Below are 21,425 nucleotides of genomic sequence, written 5' to 3'. Positions count from 1 at the left end.
TTATTATTATTGTTCACTACAGAAAGAATATTACCCCATTATAAAAGTTGAAATATAAAAACGACATCTCTTAAAAACTCACTCTCCCCCAACTACTATTAACTTCTGTTGCATTAGCATTCAGAGATGTTTTTCTATGAATATTTCTTTTATATACTACAATTCAAGTTTTTCATAAAACTTTTGTGTCATACTCTTTTATATTCAATGATAGACATTTAAAAATTTTAATACTTCTTATCTATTACTTTTTAATGCCGGTCTTTTTCATTGTGTTTATATTTTAGAGTTTCTTAACAAATATCCAAGTGTTTGAATTTTTTTCTCTTTAAAAGAGATTGGGGGACTTCCCTGGTGGTCCAGTGGTTAAGACGCCATGTTTCCACTGTGGGAGCATGGGTTTGATCCCTGTTCAGGGAACTATTAATAGAATCCCCACATGCCACACGGTATGGTCAAATATATATATATATATATAGAGGTTGGATTAATTTTTAAAATAATTTTAGAAAGGTTAAAAGAGACAGAATATGCATTATAAACATCCTATGGCTTTTTGTGACTGTCCAGAGAAGTCCATGATTAGGCTCAGAAGGACATATGATAAGGTGGTTTGCAGCCATAAAGGAGACCCAGGGTGTTCTGGTTGTAGGAAGTAAGGGCTAGAGTCCTGCACATACCCAGACCTCAGAGCCTTGCCTCAGAGAGAGTGAATTCTCTGTCCTGTATGATAACCTGTATGTCATCCAAAACTTTAAAAATATATATATTACTCAAATTCTGGGAATAAGTGGTCACCTTTAGGCTCTGTGTAGACTTGATTGTTTTCTTTTAGATTTGCGTGTCTCGGTATTTCTGCCAACTGAATTCAGGGACTCGGTTGGTTCTGATGTTGCAAACATCCCACTCTGGAGGCTTTTAAAAAGATATGGATATTCGGAAGAGTCTCACACTGCGGCCCTCAGTGTTCAAGTTAAGTGCAGTATAGGTGGATGTGCGCTGCCTAATAGCTCCTCTGTCTGCTGGAGAGATGGCTGGAGGAGAAGTCTGTTCTGAGAACAAGGCATGGGCTGTTGCTTCCAGACATTCTTTCTTCCTGGAGGACACAAACGTGGTGTTTAACGGCCACTGGCCACACGCCCACACTCCGGCCCGAAGGAATGTGCTCTGTCTGGGCTGCACTCCAGTCGTCAAGGCAGTTACTGTCGGGAGGGAGAAGCCAGCTCTCCAGGTCCTCGGCCTGAGCTTCTCCTGCCGAAAGAAGGAATGTGTTTTGACTTCGGACTTCCCACCCCGCCCTTTCTCTGGTTCCATGAACTGTCCTGCTTGCACAGGAAGCTTCAGTTTTCTTCCTTACAGCTGCTCTTTCTTCACTACAAGGGCTTCACCTGAATATAATGTTAAAATACAGAATTCAGAAGAAACACAGTTTGGTAGAGACACCACCCTACCCCCCTGTTAAGAGCTGTAACAAGTAGATCAATTCCAGTATCTGGCACAGGCTGTCTTTCTGGGCTTGCTTCTCTGTGTTTTACTTAAGAGAAAGAGAGAGAAAGAAAATTTTAAAACAAAATAGTTTATTTTTTATTTTTATTTTTTCATTTATTTTTATTAGTTGGAGGCTAATTACTTTACAATATTGTAGTGGGTTTTGTCATACATTGACATGAATCAGCCATGGATTTACATGTATTCCCCATCCCGATCCCCTCTCCCACCTCCCTCTCTACCCAATCCCTCTGAGTCTTCCCAGTGCACCAGGCCCGAGCACTTGTCTCATGCATCCAACCTGGGTTGGTGATCTGTTTCACCATAGATAACATACATGTTTCGATGCTGTTCTCTCGAAACATCCCACCCTCACCTTCTCCCACAGAGCCCAAAAGTCTGTTCTGTATATCTGTGTCTCTTTTTCTGTTTTGCATATAGGGTTGTCGTTACCATCTTTCTAAATTCCATATATATGTGTTAGTATACTGTAATGTTCTTTATCTTTCTGGCTTACTTCACTCTGTATAATAGGCTCCAGTTTCATCCATCTCATTAGAACTGATTCAAATGAATTCTTTTTAATGGCTGAGTAATATTCCATTGTGTATATGTACCACAGCTTCCTTATCCATTCATCTGCTGATGGGCATCTAGGTTGCTTCCATGTCCTGGCTATTATAAACAGTGCTGCGATGAACATTGGGGTGCACGTGTCTCTTTCGGATCTGGTTTCCTCTGTGTGTATGCCCAGAAGTGGGATTGCTGGGTCATATGGCAGTTCTATTTCCAGTTTTTAAAGAAATCTCCACACTGTTTTCCATAGCGGCTGTACTAGTTTGCATTCCCACCAACAGTGTAAGAGGGTTCCCTTTTCTCCACACCCTCTCCAGCATTTATTGCTTGTAGACTTTTGGATAGCAGCCATCCTGACTGGCATGTAATGGTACCTCATTGTGGTTTTGATTTGCATTTCTCTGATAATGAGTGATGTTGAGCATCTTTTCATGAGTTTGTTAGCCATCTGTATGTCTTCTTTGGAGAAATGTCTGTTTAGTTCTTTGGCCCATTTTTTGATTGGGTCATTTATTTTTCTGGAATTGAGCTTCAAGAGTTGCTTGTATATTTTTGAGATTAGTCCTTTGTAATCTCAAAAATATACAAAATAATAGCAAAATAATAGCAAAATAGTTTATTTTTTAGAATTCTATTTGGGCAATTTGAGTAGGGATAGTAATAGTAATAATGGTCTTCCCAGGTGGCCAGTGGTAAAGAACCCACCTGCCAATGCAGAAGACATAAGAGACATGGGTTTGATCCCTGGGTGAGGAAGATCCCCTGGAGGAGGGCATGGCAACCTACTCCAGTACTCTTGCCTAGAGAATGTCAGGGATAGAGGAGCCTGGCGGGCTATAGTCCGTGGGGTTACAGAGTCAGACACAACTGAACATGCAATAATAATAAAATTAGTAGTAGTGGTAGTGTTAGTTGCTCAGTCGTGTCTGACTCTTTGTGACCCCCATGGACCATGTAGCCCACCAGGCTCCTCTATTGATGAAATTCTCCAGGCAAGAATACTGAAGTGGGTTGCCATTCCTTTCTCCAAATAACAGTAATAGTTTTGTGAATAGCTAAATTTCATTTAGCTCTTGCAATCAACCCCTGGGGTTAAGTCCTAATTTTGGCTGCATTTTACAGGTGAGGAAACTGAGGCTTTGAGGGGGTTAGGTACCTTGTTCTGCTCATTAGTGATAGATGGTGTCCTAGCCCAGGCAGCATGAATCCAGGGTTGGATGAGCCTTTAATCCCCACAAAATAGTGCCTTCAAGGCCAGTAGGTAAGGCTTATGGAAGTTTTGCCCCTTAGGTAGGGGCTAATTTGTAATTTTTCCCCCTACACTTCCTGTTTTGAAAAATTTCAGACCTGAGAAAAGTTGTAAAAGTAGTATGATAAAGTTACCAAGCATTAATATTTTACCCTTTTAGCTTATTTGTCTTTCTGCATGTGTATGTGTGTGTATGTTTTGTTTTGTTTATGCTGACCTTTGAAAGTTAACCGAGACATTGACATTGTCTCTCTAAATACATTAGCAGGTATCTTTGAAGAATAAAGACAAGCTTCTAAACAACCTCAATGAAAATCCTATCACTCCAAAACATTTAGCATTGATTTACTGCTGTTTTCTAATGTGTCCATGTTTAAATTGCTCCGGTTGTTCCCCAAATGACCTTTATAGCTGGGTTTTTAAAAAACCCAACATCCAAAGAAAAATCAGACTTTGCTTTTATGGTTTGTAATCTTGATATCAGGCACATTCTCTTCTCAGACTAGGAACAGTTTGCTTTGGCTTAACTAAAAGACCAGGGACTCTGCAGCACTTCCAGATTTTCCTGCCTGTCCTGACTAAGCAGTCTCACAAATGACCTTACTTGACACATGTTGTTTTACTGGGTACCCTGTCCCCTTCTTCCTGCTCTCTCCTCAGGTCTGCTTTTGTTTTATTTCTTCTCCTTCTCTTTTTGCCTTCCTCATTTTCTTTTCTCCCTTCTTCTCCTTTTCCCTGACGCTTCCCCCACCATAATGTACACAAGATGTGGTGTTAAGAACTATAATTATTTCGTGCCTCAATCTAGAAGCTGATCGTGTGGCAGGTAGGAGCCACTAGATTGGATCTTATATATGGGTTGGGATAGAGACCAGATGATGGGGTCAAGGAGGGTGTGATGGGGGACTGACCTTGGATAGACCCTGTTGCAGGGGCTCAGACAGCCTCTTGGCACCACATGAGGCTAAGAGGAGGTGAGAAGGGTCAACTCCAGTCCAGGGAAGTGTCAGCAGTGGGAGATAGGAAGAGGATGGGGTGTGCCAAAATGGGAAGAAATAGCATGGTTGTGAATTGGGAGGACTGTAGACTTTAAAGTCAGACAAAGAGCTTAAAATAGCAAGACTTTACCAATGAGCTATGTGATTGTAGGAACATTATTTAACTTTCTAAGTCTCATGTTCTTTACCTACAAATGGGAACATAGAGCTATCTTACAGCTCTATGTTGAAGGTTAGAGATAATGCATGTTAAAGCCAAGATCTAGCATAGAGTTGTTACTCAATAAACTGCATTTAAAAAGCCCACCTGACAATGCAGGAGACGTAAGAGATGTGGGTTTGATCCCTGGGTTGGGAAGGTCCCCTAGAAGAGGAAATGGCAGCCCACTCCAGTATTCTTGCCTGGAGAATCCCAGGGACAGAGGAGCCTGGTGGGATACAGTCCTTAGGATCATGAAGAGTTGGACACAACTGAAGCAGCTCAGCACACCGCACGGGTATTTACAAGGTGGTCGTGTAAATGGAGTTCTGCAGTGAAGGGAATCCCTGCTGGGTGACAGTTGTTACGTTCAGGCAGTTTGAGGCTGAGCTGTCAGTGGGTAGAAGAAGGTCATTTGGAATGGAGTTCATGGCAGGCTGCCTGTGATATAAGGCAGGTTCCAGTGATCAGAAGCACAATTCTTTGGGGCCTGGGGTCCAGAAGAGAATCCTGTTGCCAGAACCAAACTGTCCCATTAGGTTCAAATGAAGGGTGAGGGTGATTTGTTGTTGAGCCTTCTGGAGCATCTTTTGTTTGGGGTTAGCATTAGGGAGGAATTGGGGCTTTGGGTGGAGCCACTGTGAGGGGGCTGGGACTCACACTAAGCCTGGGATGTATTCTCTTTTAGAACTGCTGTTGATGGGATGACACTATTACATTAAAGAGGCTCTTCTTCCTGGGTACTTGGCCCAAATTGCCACTAGGTCGATGATGATACCTTGATAATGAGTCCAGAGCCCAAATTGTTGGGTTGATCTAGGTTTATTCCCCTTCCATCTTAGTGAGAGCTGCCATAATGAAATACCATAGTCTGGATTGGTTAAACAACAGACATAATTTTCCCTGGTTAAGAGAAAGAGAACAAGCAAGCAGGCTGTCTGGTCTCTTCTTATAAGGGCACTAATCCCATCATGAGGACCCCACCCTCATGACCTCATCTTAACCTAATTGCCTCCCAAAGGCCCCATGTCCAAAAAACATCATGTTGATTATTAGGGCTTCAACATATGAATTTTAGGGGGATGCAGATATTCAGACTATAGCCCCTGTCTTCCACACTTCCCAGACACTTGAGAGTCTGTATATAATGAGAGATGTTACCTTGTGAAGAGTGCTACTCATAGTGTTACATGGAAGCAGAAAAATTATTCAGAACCACAGTTCTTGCAGCTTGTCAGTAAAAAGCCTTTAGAAGGAAGCTCCAGTTAACTCTGATATAGGTTCTTTACTCCGATCTCTCTTCTTATACTTTCCTTATTTTTATTAGTATTCATTCCAGAGTCATGAAATTGTGGCAAAACATGTTATTGCTTGTTCTTTGTAAAATCTCCAGATTAAACTTTCTATGGCCCAAAGTGAGGCATTATGCCACTTCTCTCCAAAAGATTAGCTTATTCCAAGCTTTCCCTCTTCTGTTTGAGGCTGGCAAGAATAAGCAAGCACTTATGTTTTTAATTTAAATTCATTTATTTTTAATTGGAGGATAATTGAATTGCTTTACAAAATTGTGTTGGTTCCTGCCATATACCAACATGAATGAGTCATGGTTCATATATATGTCCCCTCTCTCTTGAATCTTGCTCCCACATCCTACCCCTCAAGGTTGTCACAGAGCACCTGATTTGAGCTCCCAGCATTATACAGCAAGTTTGCTCTGGCTAATTTTGCATATGGTAATATATATGTTTCAATGCTACTCTCAATTCCTCCCATCCTTTCCTTCCCCTACTATGTCCACAAGTCTGTTCTCAAAGTCTGTGTCTCCATTGCTCCATTGGCAAGTGGGAGCCAGGATATACACTTGCTGGTCCATTAAGTACAAGTTTGCTTAATGGTAATTTTAAAGAAGATAAGGGGACTATTTACACTTTATAGGATCTGTTTCTGCTGGAAATTGTGATAAATTTTTATTTTGATATTGTCATCATTTGCTGACTTTTATTTTTTCTTTCTTCAGCAAATATGCCAAACAATGAGCAAATAGTCTAAAACAAACACCCCACCAAAAATAAGAGGGGAATGATCATTTCTATTTTAAGACTATAAAAACACATCAAGTAATACTTGAACATAATTTTGCCCGTATCAGAAATTACATAGTATTTCTAATGATCCAGGGGAAAAAATTAGGTAAGCTCCATGGCCAAAGACTAATATAAATAAAATTTGTGAATAATTGGATTAGAAAACAATTTGAATTTAATCTGTAAAAAACATGAACAGGAAAGCACAGATAGGGAGTCATGTGACACCAGAGAGTAGTTAGAGAATTTCAAAGAATGTATCCAAAAGACAGAAGGATTGCTGCTTTATCTTAGGACAAATACAGGGAGGACCATTAAATTGTAATGAGGATTACCAAAGTAAAGTATGAGTTTCTAGAGCGCTAGAGAGAGGTAAGTCCACTATAGATGTTTGAAAAGTGAAAAGCTTAACATTTATCGCTGGGAAATATCTAGAGCTTATGATTAAGCAGGTTCTTGAGGAATGAAAGAAAGCAGTGCTGGCTGAGTAGTTGCATGGATTTGCTAAGAGATAGTCAAGAGAATGTATATGTGCCACATCTTTAGCTATTCCTCTGTTGATGGACATTAGGTTGCTTCCATGTCTTGGCTATTGCAAACAGTGCTTCTGTGAACCTTGGGGTGCATGTTTCTTTTGGGATTATGAGTATATGCCCAGGAGTGGGATTGCTGGGTCATACAGAAGCTCTACTTTTGGTTTTTTAAGGAACCTTCACACCGTTCTCCGTAGTGGCTACACCAATCCACATTGCCACCAACAGTGTAAAAGGGTGGAATCTAGAAAAATGGTACAAATGAACCTATTTGCAAAGCAGAAATAGAGACATAGATATAGAGAACAAATGTATAGGCAATGAGGGGGGTGGGGGGGATGGGATGAAAGGGGAGATTGGGATGGATGTATATACATTATTGATACTATGTATAAAACAGATAACTAATGAGAATTTATAATGTAGCCCAGGGAACTCCACTCAATGCTCTGTGATGACCTAAATGGAAAGGAAATCCAAAAAAGAGGGGATATATGTGTAACATATGGCTGATTCACTTTGCAATATATCAGAAAGTAGCATATTGTAATATAACTATACTCCAATAAAAAATAAAAATTTACATCTAATACAAATTTTTTTTTTAAGTAGAAGAAAAAGAGAATGTAGATTCTGGCTTATAACTAAAGATGAGGAGGTTCTTTAGGAGGGCTAAGTCTATGCATCTTTCGTATCAGTAAATCAGAAGACGACGTAGACCATATGCTTTTTACGACTTTCTCTGGGGTAGAAGGTTCTGGATCAGGAAGAGGAGTAAAGGAGGGGGCCGGTGTGAGGGAGGGAAAAAAGGAAGGAGAATAGAGGATAGAAGACCCAGGGACTCATAGCGAAAAGGGACTGCTCATGTCCCAGAATCAGTGTTCACAGTTTCCTTGCTGGCTTGGCAGGTGGGATACACAGGCCCGTGGGAGAGAAAGCAGATGTGTATGTGAGTGACGGGGAATGGTGAGCAGGGGAGGGGTGGGAATTCACCTATTGAATAAATATTTATGGAGTACTCACTTTGTGCTGGGTGCTGCATTCTGGATGCTGGGAGTGCAGCAGACAGAGGTCCAGCCCTCCTGGAGCTGACACGCCAGTGAGGGAGAGAGAAAAGAAGGGAATTAGATAAGTACTTAATTTCTTGGGCTTTCCAAGTGGCTCAGTGGGTAAAGAATCTGCCTGCAATGCAGGAGACCCAGGCAGACACGAGTTCAGTTCCTGAGTCAGGAAGATCCCCTGAAGGGGGGCATGGCAGCTCACTTCAGTATTCTTGCCTGGAGAACCCCATGGACATGAAGCCACTTGGCATGCATGCATGCCCCTAATTTCTCAGGAGGTGCTAGTGTTATGCAGAACAGTAACAGCAGGGTGGGCAGTGGCTCATTGCCCAGGGTGGTCTGGGAAAGCCTCTCTGAAAATGTGGCCTCTGAGTTGGAAGCTGTGAGGATGAAGGAACACTCAGCCTGATGTGTGTTTCCCCAGAGGAGCCACAAGATCAGAGAATAAATACTGAATCTTTCTGTAGGGCAGTCTTCAAAGACATTCTCAAGTCAGAACCACAGCCAGAGTTAGAGGGAGATGGCTTTTAGTTTATCATGTGACAGTGAAATAATTCATGTTGCTCTGCTCAGCCGTGGTCCCCTCAGCTGCATGAGGGCTTCGTCTTCAGGCTCGGCATTGGCACTGAGCCTGGGTTTACATTGGAAAACTGCAAGAAGCCCTTTGACCTGAGCACTGTCTGGTTCTTTCCCATTTGGAGGACCAGAGTTCCTTGACTTTGGCGTTGACTTTTGATGTGGTGGCAGATGGGAAAGTGGAGTGGGGCCTGGAAGTGAGTGGGGGTGATGGGAAGGAGAAATGAAGAGCTGGAGACAGGTTTGTGGAGCAGATTGAGTTTCTGAGAAAGGGGCTCTGTGGGTCAGATAAATTAGAGCGTCAGGCATAGAGGGATGGAGTGAGCTGAGCAATCCGGGTGTGAGGAGGGCGTCACTGTCATCGTAAGATCAGGTGAGAGAGGCCTGGAGAGTGTGCTGCGTGGGAGGGGCATGGGGGTGGGGGTCTTTCAGCAAAGGATGAGATTCCCCAAGGTTTTGGGCCCTTGATGTGGGCAGAAACAGTTGACTCAACCAGAGAGACTCAGACTCATCTTTGCTTTGTCCATAGAGGGGGACATCCCCCTTTGCTCCGCCGGGGTGGTATTCTCTCCCTGGTTTTAATTCAGAGGATTTGTATACTTTCCCCCATATATGCTGGCCTGATCCCCAGAAGACTGGACTAATCAGTTAAAATTGGGAAAATTGGGGACAAACATTTAAAACGTTTACATCTTTCCCCTCTGGTTTATAAACAATTTGGAAGAAGGAAATAAATTTAATACAGAACATAAGATTCAGTTATGTTATTGTTTAGAGGTAGATTTACTTTTTTAAATCTGCCCTTCTTTTGGAGTAAAAGAGATAATTTACTTTTAAGTTTAAAATAGTTAATAAAGAAGTTTCTTTGTTAATTTAAATAAAATGTATGTTTGACTTTAGTAGTGGTTGTGTTATGCAATACCTTTCATAAATGTGCATAGTCAGCAGGCTGCATTTTTGTGAATTTTAGATATTCCCCTTCTGATATCTTCACACAAGTATACTTCACGTTCAGAGAGGATTGGGCCAATGATGTCTTTTATTGATGGTTTCAGACAAACACACCATGAATTCTAACCGTTGTATATTCCTGCTTCTTTCTTTCTAAGTGATAAAAAGGTTTTGGCCAAAATCAGTACAATTCCAGTTCTTTTGGTAGAATTTCAGTTTGCACAGCCACTTCTTTCTCTTTTATTCTTTTTCACACACACTCTCTTCCCCTACATTTATGCGTATATCTAAATACATATTTTGAATTGATTTATAGTCACTGAATTTTATTTATTTATTTACTTTTGGCCATACCACAGGGCATGTGGGGTCTTAGTTCCCCAACCAAGGATCGAACCCATGTTCCCTGCATTGTAAGGGTGGAGTCTTAATCACTGGACCACCGCTATAGTCCCTGGATTTCAAGCTTCCTTTCTCATGAGAAGCCTATAACAGGTCTCACTGTCCCATGGAGGCAATGTTACATAATGGAAAACTCATGAGCTATGTAATCACACAGTTAGTGGTTTAAATTCTGACTCTCGCACCTTCAAACCAAATGACCTTGGCAAGGTAATTAACTTCTTTGAGCCTTGCTTTACAGCTCTATAAAATGGGTCTAATTATACTCACCAAAAGGAGCGGTTGTGTGAATGTACAATATCATGTTTTTAAAGCATCTATTGAGGTGCCTCCATAAGTGGAAGTTACTGCTGTTCCTTTTGTTCTCGTTAGAAAACTACAATGGGGAATACAAAGTAATGGGAATTAGAAAAACTAGGGAGAGGGAACACAGAAGAGCACACTTCTGAGAAATAAAGGGAATGGAGTGAAAGTGAAACGTTATTGAAGTGAAGTGGTTTACTATTTGATTTTCTGCTGCACTGGTAAATTAGTAGTAAAATTACTTAAAATTTTAAAATGTTGTACCTTCTTCCCTCACTGGATAGTGAAGGAAGCACTTTCCCGAGGATAATTTCATTTGGTCTTTGTGACTTTGATTTTCATCATGATTTCATTCACCTAAGTTTGTAGACTGTCTGAGAAATCAATGGTCTGGTTGCCTGTTTTCAAGGAGTTGAATGCCATTCAGACATATGTTCATCTCTCCTAAAAAGTTTTTGAGACTGATATATGAGTTTTTGCTGCTAATAACTGGTCAATAAATTAAATGATTTAATAACATACAGCCATTTTATTTAGTCCACAGTTCTGTGGACCAGCTCAGATGGATGGTTCTGCTGATCTCAGTGGTGCTTGCAAGTGAGCCCATGTCCAGTTGTTGGTCAGCTGGGACGCTCTCCTTCTGGATGACTAGCTGGAGGAAAGAGGAAGGGAGTGGTGGGGACACTGGACCATGGGTCTCCCATCATCCAGCAGACCGGCCTTGGCTTGTTCATACAGTCGATCGAGTTTCCAAGAAGGAGATTGGTGGTACCACAGATTCTTGAGTCACTTCTGTCCAGTTTCAGAAGTTGGACAGTATCACTTCTATCACATGCTCTTGGCCAGAACAACCTAAGAGGCCATTCCAGAATCAATGAAGAGAGAGTGCTTGCTTAGTCGCTTCAGTTGTGTCCGACTCTGCGACCAAATGCACGGTAGCCTGCCAGGCTGCTCTGTCCATGGGATTTCCCAGGCAAGAATACTGGAGTGAGTTGCCATTTCCTTCTCCAATGAATGGAGAAACAGAGGCCATTTCTTCATGGGAGGATCTGCCCAGTATTGACATTTTTGCACCCCTCCCCAGATGAGGACGATACAGTCCTCATTAATAACTCAATTACAATTCCTTGGAGTCAGTAGGTTTTCTCAAGTCTACCACACTATCTTCTGCTTTACTTTTTGTCCTTTCTGGTTTTTTTTTTTTTTAATTATTTGTTTATTTCTTTATTTTTGGCTGTGCTGGTCTTCCTTGCTGGAACTTTTCTCTAGTTTTGGAGAGTGGGGGCTGCTCTCTAGGGTTGCAAGCACTACTCATTGTGGTCCTTTGTTGTTTCTCTTGTTGCAGAGCACAGGCTCTAGGACACCTGGGCTGAGTAGTTGCAGTTTCTGGGCTCTAGAGCACAGGCTCAATAGTTGTGGTGTATTGGCTTAGTTGTTCCGCAGCTTGTGGGATCTTCCCGGATCAGGGATCAAACCCTGGTCAATATCTCCTGCATGGGCAGGCAGATTCTTTACCACTGAGACACCAGGCATGCCCACTTTTTGTTCATTTTGGTTTTTGCATGAATTGGTATTCATGAAAAGACTGAAAAAAGATGCTGAAGTGATTACTTCCCTTTGATTGCGGCCAGAGCTCGAGTTTGTAAAATTCTGGCACCGGGAGATTTTGACCCTGACCCTGCTTGGATTTCATCCCTGAGCAGATCCGCTCACCCGTATCTAAGCGGAGGTGGGGCAGAGCGGGGGCAGAGTCAGCTGGATGGCCTTGCTGGAGCCGCTCAGGTGGCCCAGGTTCAAGAGCAGCTGTTGCATTGTCCTCTGATGCAGGAGGTGTGTGGGCAAAAGAGCCTCCCTGCATACTTTACTGGCTTTCTTGGAATGTCTAGACATTACTTTGCAGCAAATGCTAAGCAGATAAGTTAGTGCCTTAAATAAAGTTATTTTGAGTTCTCTTAAATCCATCAGATGATCTCAAGCTGCTGGGTGTGTTTTGAGTAGCTAAAGAGTAACTTTCTGATTACTTTGAGGGAGTAGAAACTCCATTCATTTTCCCCAAATACTACACTTGAGTGTAGAACCAAGCAAGAGCCAACTTGCTGATACGAAGAGCCGACTCCTGGGAAAAGACCCTGAGACTGGGAAAGATTAAAGCAAAAGGAGAAGAGGGTGGCAGAGGATGAGATGGTTGGATGGCATCACCGATTCATTGGAGTTTGAGCAAACTCCAGGAGATATGGAAGGACAGGGAAGCCTGGTGTGCTGCAGTCCATGGGGTCACAAAGAGTTGAACACGACTTAATGACTGAACATCAGTACCACTCTTGAGATCTCAGTGGTTTGTCTCTAAGTCCCAAACTTAATGGAGTTCTGTTTGTTTTTTTCTTAAGCAGGAATGCACTTTTCTACTTTGTATTAGACCATCAAGTATGTTAGCTGTGGCCTTGGCCTTGTATGCCTTGGGTAACTCAAACCCCCTGATTGTCTACTGACCTATAAACTCGAAACTCCATGGTATTCCTACTGACCCCAGGGAAATTCATGAGCAAGGAAGGAAGAGGAAGGATCAAGGAGTTGCTTGAGTCTCTCAGTGACCATGTGGGTCAAGTACACTGATGACCTGGATTTAGGAGAAAACCAGGAAGTGATTGATTCAGTTTAACAGCTTGTCAAGAGGGTAGGGCCAAATATAGAACATGCCAAACATTGCACTTTGAACTTTCTGGGAGGAGATGCTATATTGTGATCTTTATTCCTCCTCGTATGACAGCAAAAGTTAGTAAGCACTCATCGGAGGTGTTTTTACTCAATGATCATTAATTCCTTTGCAGAGAAAAGAGATACAGGTCATTGCATTTACCACTCTCCCTTTATGCCTAATTGTCCTTTTACGGGTGTGTTCTTTGAAGAAAACTTATGAGGCAGGTAAATTGAATGGATTAAAAATTATTTGAATTAGCAAAGTATTCTTCACTTTCCAAAAATGAAGAAAAACTATCTGTCACCACTTGAATTTAAGGGTTCTTCATTAGTTGAAGGAATGGCCTGGTTGTTTAGGTCGCAATTGCTGTACTTCTTTTCTGGTGGGAGGTTAGTCAGGACTAAGTCAAGATTTTCACGGTGAAGGGTAATACCCACTTGTAGAACTAGGCAGTTCCGTAAATGGTCAGGAGGCGGTACAGAAAGTAGGAAGACAACAGGGCATGACTTTTATCGGGTTTATCAAGCATTGATTCTGCCCATGTCTAGGCAGTGTGTTAGATCCTGTGGTCACATCCTTGAGGTGGGGTGGTGGGGAGGAGGGGGGTGGAATAGTAAAAATGCACAAATGATAAAGGTAGTAAGAGAAGTATATGAGGGGCTCTGTGTGCACTTTGATTGCGACAGGGGTGAGTGGGAAAAGATTGGGTTATAAAGTCAGAGTTTCCCAGGAGAGGAGGGAGTTCTGGGCTACAGAAATCTTGTGTCTAAAGTCAGACAGATGGGGGACTTCCCCGTCTTAGTCCAGTGGCTGTCTCCAATGCAGAGGGCCCAGGTTCAGTCCCTGGTCAGGGAATTAGATCTCACAGGCTGCAGTGAAGATCAAAGATCCTACGCACCATAGGTAAGGCCCAGTGCAGCTAAACAAACACATTTAAAACATAATAATAAAGTCAGACAGATTTGATGAGCACTGTGCTTGGGAAAATCCACATCACTCTGGCCGGCTAGACCAGAGCAGGGCCTGTGCCAGTGGAGGGGCAGGAAGAAAGAAAGACAAAACATTCTGAGAATTTTAATGTGTATAGGAGTGGGGGAGGCAGGGGGAATTGGATTAAATTCACATACACAGTTTATAGAAAGGTCTCTATTTTACAAATTGAAATGCTGCTCACTTTTAAAAGCAGCTCTTCAACAACTAGGCTAATTGAATTTAACTGCTTCCCTGTAAGCAGAGAATTCCTTTTCCTAGAAAAAGGGGAACAGATTATTCTAGCCCCGGGGAATGTTATTTCATCCGTTAGATGGCCTGACTTTTCAGGTGAAGCACTGTGCTCTATGTACTGATTGTAACATTCACAACCTGGATATTGTGAAATATGAATTAAAATGGAATACCTGTCATTGTTAATTTTTGCTGTTTCGATGTGGCATTTCTGGGTTTGGGGCTTCTCAGAAAATATTCAATGACACTCTGTTTGATGGCTTGTCAGGGCCCCCAGATGAAAAATGTAGAGGGACATGGCAGCATGCAGTGGACCGGGTAGGCCTGAGAGCTCTGGTGAATAAGAGAATGCTGTTTTATAGAGAGGAAATTTGAAAAATGGTTTTATAGTTAAACCATTTGAAAAATGATAAATAATTGAACCAAAACATTTATTTATATTGAAACTGCACACACCTAGCAATATCTTTCTGTGGGGTGGCACAGAGTCGGACATGACTGAAGCGACTTAGCAGCAGCAGCAGCAATATCTTATTCTCTTTACACAATGACTGCTTTTTCGTTTTCCACTTACATGCAGGAAACAACTGTGTGTAAGTAATCATAAGGCCTTTTGGGGCTTTTCTGACTCAAAATTTTACATTCCTGAGGTGAATTGACTGTTCCGTCTCGCCACCAAATACCTGGCATCTTTTGGTATTCCGTGGCAGCAGAGTCTGAGTCCTGGAATCACATGCTTTGGTTTGTGTTGGAAGCATCCAATCAGGAATGCTTTCAGGTAAGGAATCCGCCTGCCAATGCAGGAGACCCGGATTCAATCCCTGGGTCAGGAAGATCACCTGGAGGAGGAAATGGCAACCCACTCCAGTATTCTTGCCTGGAGAATCCTATGGACAGAGAAACCTGGTGGGCTATAGTCTGGATTGCAAAGAGTTGGACATGTCTGAGCACGCACACTCCAAGTGAATTGCAAAGTACAGCGAGAGAAGAGAAATCGTACTTGCAGCTGGGATGTGAGTGTTCCCAGAGACCCTTCCTCTAGCTTCGGGGAGTTGCTTAACCTTTCTGAGCTCCTGTTTCCACTTCCTATGGCCTCTGCCTCTTTGAGTGGGGATCTGGTGTTACCTGCCACATTTCTGTGCTTTTTTGAAAATCTGAAGCCAACACAGCAGATTGGAAAATATGGCGGTACATTGTTCATCAGCTATACCCTAGTACAAAATGTTTTTGATGTTACAAAAAAAGAAAAGAAAAATCTGGTGGTGGGTTTCAGGGGTGCCCATGACATTATTTTCTGAATTACTCTTTTTCAAATTATTTCCTAATTAAAATAAACTTTCATCAGAAATTATAAGTGAAAGTGACGATACCTTCATTCATGTTTCTAGGCTCAGTAAGGATTTTTGGATCCAATGTTTATGTTGAGCTTGTGAGCCTTTAGGAGATGAGAGAGGTGGCAATGCTGAAGAATCAATTCTGTAGTTGTCATTGTCACACTTATCCTGTGGCTCTTAAGAAACTACTGTGAGGCTTTGCTTCTATCCATCAGGCTTTTGCTGCTTGCTTTTTAAGGGAAATGTCTGTGAACATGTGCTTTTTCCGTGCCTGTTTGATGGCTTCTTACTCTACAAAGATGGAAAATGAGCAAAGATTGCTAAGAGAATTTCTAATGATGGCTTGGTAGTGTATATGCTTATCCATTTACAAGAGACTTGCAGAGTGAGAATTAGGGGTCAGGAAGGTAGTTGGTTTCTCATGGCCGTTGATGGTTTACCTCCAAGTATAGAGTATAATGGGCTTCCCTAGTGGCTCAGTAGTAAAGAATCTGCCTGCCATTGCAGGAAACGCGGGTTCCATCCCTGAGTCGGGAAGATCCCCTGGAGAAGGAATGGTAACCCACTCCAGTATTCTTGCCTGGGAAACCCCATGGACAGAGAAGCCTGGTGGGCCATAGTCTACAGTGGGCTATAGTCTAACGGGGTTGGACATGACTTAGCGACTGAAGAACGATAGGGTAAAATGGTGAAAGAATGGTGTCTTTACCAGTGGCTTGGTCAGAGGAATGCTCTGCTTTATTTGATATCCAGAAAGAACCCAGATGCCAAGTGTGGGGAGCAGGGTGGGGCGGCTCCATCGTTGCAGATGCCGGCTCCCTGTAGTATTAGAGCAGGGACACGGAGGAGCGGGCTTTCCTGAGTCTGCGCTCTCTGTGACTCAGAGTGTGGGGTGACTAAGTACCTCTGCTCTTATGCAATGTCTGCAGTGTTCTTTCTGCTTGTTTGTAGGCTGAGCCACTGTCCCAGTCTGCCTGGGATTGAGGAGTCTTCTAAGAGGCAGGATTTTTAACACTAAAACCAGGAAAGCCCCGGGCAAGTTTGGGCAGTTGGCAGTTGGCTCTCCTCCCTTCCGGCCACACTGCCAGCCCCCTCTCTCTGGCCTCCCGTCACTGCCACACCGTGCAATGAGCCTCCCAACACCTCTGTTCACTCTTCCAGGGGCTTTGCACACGGCGGCCTGGTGGTGGTTGATCAGTCACTCAGCCGTATCCGACTCTTTGTGACCCCATGGACTGAAGCGCGCCAGGCTTCCCTGTCCTTCACCATCTCCCAGAGTTTGCCCAAACTCACATCTGTTGAGTCAGTGATGCCATCCAACCATTTCATCCTCTGTCATCCTCTTCCCCTCCTGCCTTCAATCTTCCCCAGGCCTGGAGAGCTTGATAAAACACACAACCCGTTTTTAAAGATGGGGTGCTCCTTAATAGTTCAGGTTGAAGTCTGACTGTCTTTGTAGGGGGTGGCACCACCCTGTGATGCTCTAGTTATTTCTTTGCAGTGCTTTTCCTACTGCTGGGCATTTGTGAAAATAGAAAACTGCAGTTAGAGCAGGGAGCACACAGGTCCCTGTTCCCTTCCTTTTTCTCCTGGAGAACTATCCACTGTCCCAGCTGCAGGTGCAGGTAGAGTTGTAAACTGTGAATTCTGTCCCTAGGATTGATGACTAGTCTTTTCCTCTCAGGAAAAGGAATATGCAGTTGTAAACCTGAAAGTCCTATACTCTGTCCCTGGTGACTGTTAAATGCTACAGGTCATTTCACAATTTTAGTTGCCATTTTCATTATCCCTCAAACTTAAGTAGAACAAATACAACCTGCATCTTGAGATCAAAGGGCAGAATCTAGTTATGCTTGTGGAACTTTAAAATCCGAGTCCACAAGGGGCCTCTCAAGGGTTTGATCTTCTCTCTTTTGAGAGGGACTGGATTTTTTCTTTTTCTCTGTATATGATTCATCAATTAAGTTCTGTTTGTTATTCCATGTTTGCTGCTCACAAACCCCTGCTTCTTTTTTCCTCCTGGCAAAGTGACATGGCTGTGTGATCTTACTGGGCCATGTGAAAACCCATGATCTTATCAAGCATTAAGCAGTTGCCTAGAAACCATCATGCAAACAGGATTAAATGAAGCATTTTTTTCTATATTACAGCTGCTTTCTGACTAAGATGTGATGTCAGGAATAGCTCAGTGTACACCTCTTTATGGTCTTAAAACCCAGATAAGTGAAAAACATTTTTTCAACAGAGGTAAAATGATTGCTTCATACTCACATCTCAAGATGGTCATCACCAACCCTAATCTCACCTTCTCCACCTCCCTCTCCCCCGACAGACCTCCCTTTCTGGAGGGTCACGTATTGGAGATTATGGGCCCGTTTTAAAGAACATGAGCATAAACCTACAGAAAGCTCAGACTCTTACTGGCCCATCGGTCCCTTGGACCTCAGCCAGACTGGAGTGTGTGTAGAAGAGTTTTCAAAAGCCTGTTGCAGGAATTTGGTCATGAGGAAGGAATGTGTTCTGTGGAGCAACTCAGTGATAAGCAGGTTTTCAGCAAAACATCACCAGGAGCTAATCCTACTTTAAATCAACTGCAGTGAATTAGAGAGAACTAAATCTCTAACTCTGGACCCTGTTGTCTCCCAGGAAACAAACTGGGATGGAATCAAGCAACATGGAGAAGTATAAATTGAAAGGACTTGTTACAGGATTGAGGTATTCCTAAACTCACTTTGGATTAAGATAGACAAGCAAATGATGACGGCTGGCTTGGGGTTAAAGGAGAAAAAGGAATCAGGAAAGCCTGAGTCAGTAAGTCAGCAAATATTTATTGAGCTCCTCCTATCTACCCCTAGGCCCTTCTAGGTGTGGTGGGGGGTGGGGTGGGTGAAGTGATTATCAACAGTGAGTAAGATGGACAGTCCTGTATGTTCCAGTGAGGGGGCAGGGGTCAAGCAATAAAAGCTGGAACAGATAAATAAGTTCAATAATTTCAGATAATGGTAAATGCCATGAAGACGATAAAACAAGGTCTGTGACTACAATTGGAAGTTATGAGCCCTGCCTTTCCAGGGTGATATTTGAGCTGAGGGGCTGAGAATATGAAGGTCTTAGAGCGATGCCATATTGACAGTGGGGAAGCAGAGAAGGAGGTTGAGTATATAACAGTGAATAATTTGTAGAAATCAAAAACACCAAAAGAATCTTCAGCGTTGTTGGATAATAAATCAGGTCCCCATACTAGGAACATCTTTTTCCAGCTTCTCAGAATAGTGAACCAAACTCACCAGTCCTCCAGATGGTTTTAATTACCTCTGCTGCTGCTGCTGCTGCTAAGTCACTTCAGTCGTGTCCGACTCTGTGTGACCCATAGACGGCAGCCCACCAGGCTCCCCTCTCCCTGGGATTCTCCAGGCAAGAACACTGGAGTGGGTTGCCATTTCCTTCTCCATTGTGTGAAAGTGAAGAGTGAAAGTGAAGTGGCTCAGTCGTGTCCGACTATTAGCGACCCCATGGACCGCAGCCTACCAGGCTCCTCCATCCATGGGATTTTCCAGGCAAGAGTGCTGGAGTGGGGTGCCATTGGCTTCTAATTACCTCTGTGGGCTTGCCTCACATAGATTAGTCTCAGAATTGACAATATGGACTTTTGTGTTTTTCTCATAGATACTAATGGTGGGAGTTTTTTGTATTTAAAATTTTATTATTAAACCATGAAAATAACATATTACCAAAGTTGGAGAAACAAGAAAGCTCTTTTATAATTATGCAAACCCAGAAATAGTTTTATGTTTTGTATATTCCCTCCCAGTCTTTTTTCATGTATCTGGTTTTAGATAGTTAACAAGTAGCTATTTACTTGTAATGTATGACATGATAAATATAAGTAACAATGAGGTGTGTTATATATGAAACTTGAATCCTGAGTTCTCATCACAAGAAAAAAGTTTTTCTGTTCCTTTAATTTTGTATCTGTATGAGATGATGCATATTCACTAAAATTACTGTGATAATCATTTCATGATGTATGTAAATCAAATCATTATGCTGTATATCTTATACCTATGTCAATTATACCTCAATGAAACTGGAATAAAAAATACGTAGTCCTGTAAATACATAGCAGACATTTTACCACTCTTCCTCAAATTTATGTTAATATTCTATATTTACAGATTTTAGTGACTAAATATAATCCATTCTTGTTTGGGAGGCGGTTATGTTCTATAAAGTCCCTGTGAATAGTGAATCAGTGAATACTGAATTACTGCTCCTAGGGGAAATACTAGGTTAGATTCCTGAGAGCCTCTGGTCTCACATTTTCATGAACTGATCAATACATTGCCTTGTTTCCTGTGTCTGTTTAAAAAACCACCTTACTCAAAACACATACATGTATGTTCTTCACTTTTTTTCCAGATCAATTATTTGGCTCTGCTGGGTTTTAGTTGTGGTATGTGGGATCTACTTCTCTGACGAGGGATCAAATCCGTGCTCCCTACATTGGGAGTGCAGAGCCTTAGCCACTGGACCACAAGGGAAACCCCCAAATACATATATTTTCGATTCATTAACATTGAAGTCATGCCAAGAGAACTATAGCTCATACCTGAACAAAGCTTATCTAACACAGGCAGTTTTTCCACAGGGAACTTTGCAGCTTTCTTCAGTTTAGAAACCCTAGCCAGTACTTCAGCATTCTACATGGGGGCCATTTTAAACAGTGTCATCACCCAAAAAAAGAACAAAAGTGTGAAAATGTGGCACTGAATAGACCGTGAAAAGGATACTTGTTTATAGTATGAGCCGAAAGAAGGCAGAGTGTAGCCTTGTTCAACCTCAGCTGAGAATGTGCACTTCAAGAAACTCAGATTTCTGTTTCTCTGTGCATATTAGTGAATGATCATGAAAGCACCACAAGTATTGATTCGGGGGTTACAAATAAATGTTAGCAGGTAGGCAAATTTGCAAACATGGAGTTTGTGAGTAATGAGGGTCGGCTATATGCTGTTCTCTTGACTGACCGTGCCATGATTAACTGGACCATAAATGACTCACCGTAGACGTATATACAGACGTGCTTCTGCTCTGGCATTTATGGAGCCTCCCTGTTTCTCCTTACTCTCCACCCCAAAAAAGCCAAATCCTGGAACAGTCCTGCTAAAGAATAGCTCAGAAGCCCGGGATAGGTGAGAAACAGCCCCCTGTCTGAGAGAGGATAATGGTAATCATATCATCTTACAGTTACAAGGGCTTTACAGTTTGTGAAGTTCTTTGATGTGGTCTGTGTAATTGGATCTTTACAAGGACCCAATAAGGGAAATGGAACTGTTATCTTCATTTTCCCAGAAAGAGACACAAATGTGAATTGATGGTACACATACTTGGCCTTACCTGGCTTTCTGAAATGACTCAGGCATTTTGCCCTCACCAGATGCCCAGAGAAAAGATATCTCGTTGGAAAACAGATTCTGTTCTGTGGCCTACAAGTGCATGACAAATCCACCTACATTTTCACCATGGAGGGTTGAGAGGCAGATAGTGTAGCGGAAAGAGTGTGGCTTTCACAGTCGGAGGAAGCGGTTTGATTCCCTGATTCTGCTCCTTCTTCACCTGTGCAACATCAGCTAAGTTGTCGGACCTCTCTGAGCTTACATTTTTGCATTGGTAAAATGGGGTTAATGACATTACTATTACCTAACTCACGCATTTGTTGTGAAGATTTAATGAAATAATATATTTAGCCACT

At 42.4% G+C, this 21,425-nt stretch overlaps 1 protein-coding gene across 1 annotated transcript in view; it reads left to right on the top strand.

Moving 5' to 3' along the window:
- The window catches only part of CREB3L2 (cAMP responsive element binding protein 3 like 2), a 131,300-nt gene that overhangs the window by 31,948 nt on the left and 77,927 nt on the right, over positions 1–21,425 (top strand). The window lies entirely within an intron of this gene.

The sequence above is a fragment of the Cervus elaphus genome, chromosome 18 (assembly GCF_910594005.1).
Source record: "Cervus elaphus chromosome 18, mCerEla1.1, whole genome shotgun sequence".
NCBI lineage: Eukaryota > Metazoa > Chordata > Mammalia > Artiodactyla > Cervidae > Cervus > Cervus elaphus.
Note: the sequence above shows the minus strand (reverse complement) of the source record. Positions and strands in the feature narration are given on the sequence as shown.